The sequence below is a fragment of the Lolium perenne genome, chromosome 5 (assembly GCF_019359855.2).
Source record: "Lolium perenne isolate Kyuss_39 chromosome 5, Kyuss_2.0, whole genome shotgun sequence".
In the NCBI taxonomy this organism is placed as follows: Eukaryota; Viridiplantae; Streptophyta; class Magnoliopsida; order Poales; family Poaceae; genus Lolium; species Lolium perenne.
The window spans coordinates 30,442,246-30,448,839 of record NC_067248.2 but is presented as its reverse complement, the minus strand read 5'-3'; the positions used below and the strand labels follow the sequence as shown (position 1 = coordinate 30,448,839).

The 6,594-nt window shown below is 39.9% G+C and overlaps 1 long non-coding RNA gene across 3 annotated transcripts; it reads right to left on the bottom strand.

Annotated features, from left to right (window-relative positions):
• Positions 1 to 718: 718 nt before the first annotated feature.
• Positions 719 to 6,254, bottom strand: LOC127298652 (uncharacterized). 3 transcript variants are annotated; one of them, XR_007849997.2, is made up of 4 exons: positions 5,641 to 6,254; positions 4,503 to 4,622; positions 2,130 to 2,942; positions 719 to 1,067 (listed from the first exon to the last, which is right to left on the bottom strand). It is a non-coding gene; the product is annotated as an uncharacterized lncRNA (long non-coding RNA). The 3 variants fall into 3 exon arrangements; XR_007849999.2 differs by lacking the exons at positions 4,503 to 4,622; positions 5,641 to 6,254 and adding an exon at positions 3,149 to 3,202; XR_011744689.1 differs by lacking the exons at positions 4,503 to 4,622; positions 5,641 to 6,254 and having other exon boundaries at positions 2,130 to 2,736; positions 2,815 to 3,196.
• Between the last annotated feature and the right edge of the window lie 340 nt (positions 6,255 to 6,594).

The following is a 6,594-nucleotide window of genomic DNA, read 5'->3' as shown; positions in this document are numbered from 1 at the left end:
TTGTGGTGTGTTGGAGTATTAATAGAGTTATATTAGTGCTAACTGTACATGGAGTTGGTCGATTTACGCAGCCGATGGTCATACACGATTTTTATGCATATGATTTCCGCCCAAACAGTGTGTGAGCTGCTCGAATGTGGAAGTGAACTTCCCGATTTTTGTTAATGAACTTCCGGTCGCGGTTCTAAAACTTTCAGTTATGTTCAAAATGAACTTCCTACATGGTTCAAAGTGAGCTTTCACGCCCGGTACAAAATGAAGGTCGACAAAAGAAAATTTCCGGCATGTTCGTGGTGAACATCCTCCGCGTTCAAATTTTATATTGACAACAAGTTATTTTTGAACTTCCTCCGTGTTCAAAGTTAATATTGACAAAAAATAGAAATTTACGGCTTGTTTAAAGTGAACTGTCGCGTGGTACAAACTAAAATTCTCCGTGGCCAATGTAAATTGAACTTCTCATACAAGCAAAGTGCACTGTAGAACTTACTTCAAAACTGATAATATGTGTCAGATAAAACAAGCTGCCAAGATCAATAAAGTGAACTTAGTGCCAAGAATAAAAAAAAAAAGTGAGTGGAACTGAACTCTCTGTTGATTTGAAGAGAACTTCTCAACTTGCAGTGTACGATTTTGATTCTTTTTTATTGTGCACTTTTAACTAAAATTCTAACTCAGACACACTAATTCCCCGGAACACAAAACTGAACTTTCAACGTGAATATAAATGAACTTTTTTTATTACACATCAACAAAAGTATATGTTCTCCATTTGGCCAAATTATTACAAGTATCAGAGCCAAATGCAAACGTGAAGTATCAAGCACAATAGCAGTCGGCAGCACGAAAAAATTGTACACACCCTCACGACAGCATGCGGTCATGGAGCTACAGTGAAAAGACAAAGCATGCAACCATTTGTCATATTTTGAAGCCAATCCTGGAGAGACGAAGCCAAAATCTGAACTTCCTATCTCTAATGTCTGTACTATGAACATTCACGTGCAGACATTCATTGCCTCATCCTCCATGCTGATGGCTCTGTTAAATTTCAGATTCACACATTTCTATAAGACAAATAAAGAATGAAAGTTAGCTTCAGAGTTTCACTTGAAAAATACATCTAAAATCAATGGACCACCAAGATTAAATCTCCATAACAATCACAGAAAAAATCACAGTAGCCGAAAGTGAACTGGCCCCAATAATAATGTGAACTAGTATTTTTCATACTATAGTAATGTGAATACTTTTTTTCATACCAGACAAAAGTGGACTCCTTCTACGACAAAGTGGATTCCCCGGAAAAAGTAAATTTAACTTCCAAAAAATTGCAAATTCCTATGTGGACAAACCAGTGAACTCGCACAAATGTAAAACAAGCAGTATTGATTCTTTGGAAAATGATACAGAAAACAAAGGCCGCTTCTAAGTAATAGTCTTAGAAGCTGAGATATTAAATGATAAAATACATCATCCTAGTTCTTATACAAAAGAAAAATGTCAAGTAATTTATATGGACCAGAATTTGAACAAGAGTGAACTTCTCTAGCTATTCTAAAGCCAACTTTTTGTAAATTAGGAGTGTCGACATAGACAGGTATATTTCGGTGGAAAATTACTCCAGAAATATAGTTCTCCTAATAAGCATACACGCATTTTTTTAATGGAGTGAACTTCGGCTTTTCAGTAAACAAACCTCTATAGCTTGACAAGTGGACTTTATTTTTCACATTAAATCAGACTTCTCTTGCAAGTCAAATTGAATTGTTTCGACCAAAATACTTCTGGTAAGAAAAATCTGAACTTTCACGTAGACAAATGTGCACTTCCAGGAAACTACAATGCAAAATTGCCGATAAAATGGACAAGGCTAAATCCCAGAGAAAAAAGAGGTGAACTTCAAGCATGATTGTAAAACAAACATCAACAAATTCATGAACTTCACATTCATGTCTATCTGAGCGTCACATTTATCCTTTTGTGAACTCCAAAATTCAGTTAACAACAAATTTCAAATCGGAAAGACCAATTTACCTAGCAGGAATATCTAAACTGAAGTAGCAGGGAGATGTGAAATTTACCAATTAGGAGATGTGAACTCCACATATTAGAAGAAGTGAACTTACCAATAGAGCTCGTTGGAGGAGTCGCATGAGAGGTTTCATAAATGTAGACATCTCATGATCTTGGCCAAATAGGGAGTTCACACTATTATCAGGAAAGTACAAAATGCCATGGTATGAATGGTAGAATGTAACATAAATTAACTAAGAAAGGAACTTCTCTGTGTACATGTAGTGAACTTATCTTAATGCTTACTTGCTTCCATGGCATGGCACATTGGTTGCATCCAAAAGGACAAGACTTTGAATCTAAATTAATAAATATTCAAAAGAGTGTTATGGTCATGACCTTGAACTGAATTTCAGAACAAACATTGGACAGAACTTCAGAAGAATACAAAACTAAACCTCTGGAAAGCACATGGTCATGACCTTGAACTGGATTTCAGAAGAAACACTAAATAGAACTTCGTCAGAATACAAAACTGAACCTCTAGAAAGCAGTACTCTTGTTTCTACATAGCAAACTCAGCAACTTACTAAGTAAAGGTTTTACTAGCTATAAGCAGACTATAGTTCTAGCTTTTAATACAGAGAACCACGAAAGTATGAAGAGTGAACTACCATTTTCCCTGTTTTCACATGATCCAGAACTGCCATTTTGTCGAACCTAATATGAACTTCAAAAGAGTCAAGAACTGAACCTTAGAAAGGCACTAATATGAACTTCAAAAGATGTGTGACATACAGGGCCATGGCATGGTAGGTTGACAAAGGCATCAGCACCCAGGAGACGCCTTTCCGTTGCTTCCTCTTTGTCACTCAAACCATTGCCTCAAGGAAATGCTCCAGCTCAGGCTCCTCTAGACACGCCGGCTTTTAAAAATTCCGAACTTTCAAAATATCTCCATGCTTATTAATAAAAATTAGCAGCTACCAACCAACCAGCAAATCAATAAAATGTTTTCAAGTTTAAATAATAACTCCTACAGTTCACAGTGAACTTCTGTTCCCTGCTTTATTACAGCGAGGTTTTTTCGGGCGGACGAATTTAACTTCCTGATAAGAATGAATGAACTTACCGCACAGGGAAAAGTGAACTTTCAATGCTAATGTAAATCCTCTCTCTCAGCCATCAGAAGTTCTAAAGGAGTACACAGGCAGCAAACCGACTGGCAGAAAATGGTTTGACAAATAAAATAGCAGTTCAAGTTCAGAATAGACAAAACAATTTGATAGCATGTTGGATAGAAAAATAAAAAACGTAGCTTGGTCCAGGACAGCCTATCTGATCAAGGACATAAAGTGGTGCGCCATTTCTGTCGGGGCCCAGCACTAGGAACTGAAATGTAGTTGTAACCAACAACACTTCACAAAATAGCATCTCCACACCAACATGCAAATTTATCAGAAGTTCAATGCAACTCCTGGGGAAAGTCCGGAATAAGAACTTTTTTATGTCTTATATAGAAGTGAATTGGTTTATTTTAAGTGAACTTCATGACAAGAAAATGTGAACTATGTTCGTGGTGAACATTCCTTTTTAAGCACAAGCGTGTTGGACAAATGATATAAACTAAAAAAGAAAATGAAATCCCACGAAAACAAGTGACCTTGTTACCAGAAAAAGTGACGTTCTAACAACTAAAGGTAATTTACATGGAAGTGTACCGCCCAATGTCTAACAAATGTATATCTTGAGATTAACTAGTTAACTTCTCAAATTAACAACTGTAGCTGGATGGTATGTTTTACAACTTTCTACCAGTTAGAGAGAACAAAGCTAGAAAATAGCAGTAGCTTAATCTAGCAAATAGCGTCCATTAGCGAAATGAACCATTTCATGTAGCTTCACCTAGATTCATGCAGCGGCTGTTTAGAACACAAAATAATTAGGTTTCAGAACCATTCATATACAAGTTCAGATCATTTTTTTCTAATTTGAAAAAAAGTTTCTCCAACTGTGAACGAATTGAACATTACTAGCACGCTAGAGGTATGGCGGCACAGAGGTAGATCACATAATGAACTTTTTTATGTCTTATAGAAATGAGTTGGTTTTATTATTTACAAATTCAACTTCAGTTATTTTGTACCGATTGAACTTCAGTTTATTTGCGGAGTGAACTTCAATCTACACTCGTTCAAATTGAATTTTCTGGGGAGTACACGCTGGCGCTCACTAGAGTTCACACTAGCGCTCGCGGGAGTTTACAGCAGTGGAGGTCCCCCACCGGTGCGGCGATAGAAGGAGAGGCCGGACAGGAAACAAAATGGGGTCTGCCTTCTCCCTCAAATAAAACAACATCAAAAGCAGTCATGGTTATGCAAAGCAAATATATACTCAACTCCAAGAATAACCTAGAGGCAGACTATAACTACAGAAGGAAATCCACAGAAGGAAATGGAAGCTAAATAACTGCAGAAAACACATACCTAATAACTTAAACTTGAGCTTGATGGTTAGAACAGCCAAAACGAAATGTAACTTTGAGAGCTCCATCCAATTTTCGCACCCAGAGTCATGCTATTTCTTCCAGAACCGGTGCAGCATATCTGAAATGACACTTTCTTTAAGCTTCACATGCCAAACTCAAGCAAAACAACCAGCCAAACAAGAATAGCAGTATGTATATAACAAACTCTGTAGTGAACCTTGCAAACTCTGTAGTGAACCTTGCAGACAAGAAAAGTGAACCTTATAAGTAAACCTCACATGCATACAAGCTAAACTTCTCGAGCTTACCTACTGAACTTTAACAATGTACTGTTCATGTACTTTTTTACAACTATTCGCAAGGAAATTTGACAAAGAAAAGATAGTAGAAAATAGCAGAGCCCAATCGGCAGAAGCAGTTCACATCAGCACTCCCCATATATAAGAAATGCACTTTCAAGAGGAGAACAGATTAATGAAAAAATGAACATCCCGATTTTTTTTGACAATTCTAATGTTCGATTTCATAATGATCGTCCAGTTTTTTTAGAGGTGCCAAACCCATATAATGAACTAGGAATTAGTTTGATGGCTTCAAATTACAACTGAAGACAGCTATACAGATGCAAAAAAACACGGGCAGCACCATCCAAACTTGACATAGGCTAGGCTATCTCTGAACGTCACAATCATGTCTAGGTGAACTTCACATTTTTCTATCCGTGAATTTCAAAAATTGAAATAACAGAATAAAATAGAACTTAGAATTTCTACTCTAAAGTTCTGGATAGAAAACTTCACTTTAACTTTTTCTATGGTGAACTGCCCGAGAGTTAAAGAATGAACTTCTATACACAACAAACACCAGGTATTTACCAACAACTACCAACCAACCAGCAAATCAATCAAAGCAAAAAATACATAGCAATAGATCTTCACTGATTTTACTCTCTTTTAGTAGCCAATTAAATTTGCCAAACTGTAATAATATAGTAGGCAAAAAACTTAGAGATGCACTTCCCTTACACCGGGGATTGGATTTATACATACACACAGGAGGATGTAGCAGCAGGAGAAAAACACATAGCTTTGCATGGGACAACAGTAGAATACGAGCCAATGAGGACAAGTACATACTCACGGTGGTTGAAAATTCACGTCTGCGGCCGCCGGAAGTCCACCTCACTGTGATTCAGAGCAGCGCTCGGGGAGATTCAGAGCTAAACCGGCCACCGTGACCGTGACCATCCGGGATGGAGGTCGAGGTGCAGATCGCCGCCGACCGCCCAGGACGCAAGTGGAGGCGCCACCGCTGTTCGGGAAGAAGGGGAGGTGCGGAGGCGCCGCCGGTGTTCAAGGAGGTGGGGCGCCGCAGGGGAGGTGAGGATGGCGGGGCGGCGGGCCGCCGGCGAAGGAAGAAGATGTGGCGGGGCAGCGCGGCGCCGGCGAAGGAGGTTGTGGGAGGGCGGAAGCCGGCAGCTCGCAGGAGGTTGTGGGAGGGCGGCAGACGGCGGCTCGCAGGAGGTTGGGGGAGGGAGGCTGCCGGCGGCGCGCAGGAGGTTGGGGGAGGGAGGCTGCCGGCGGCGCGCAGGAGGTTGGGGGAGGGAGGCTGCCGGCGGCGCGCAGGAGGTTGGGGGAGGGCGGTGAAGGATCTGCCGCAGGGATGGCCGGCCGATCCAGAACGGGGAAGAAGCAAGGCGGGAGTTGGGGGTAGGGGCGGGCGGCACCGTCGGTGGAAAAGCCGTGCGGGAGTTCACTCGGTGGGACGAGCGGTTTCGTTTTTTTTTTTCTCCGGTTCGGGAAAGGTGGGTCAGATTCGGTAGAAGGTCTTTTTAGGGGGTTGTAGAATAGCTATTCTAGAACCCCTCTAAAGGGGGGTTCGAGAATAGTTGGGCTCTATATATATATATATATATATATATATATATATATATATATATATATATATAAACCACACCATATCATAAACCTTGATCTCAACATATAGAATTCCGAAAACCTTAACATAATGTCTCACATCCACACATAACACATAGTTTTGAACGAACGAACAAACAAACAAACCAAGCCAAATAGTTCAAATGACATAAA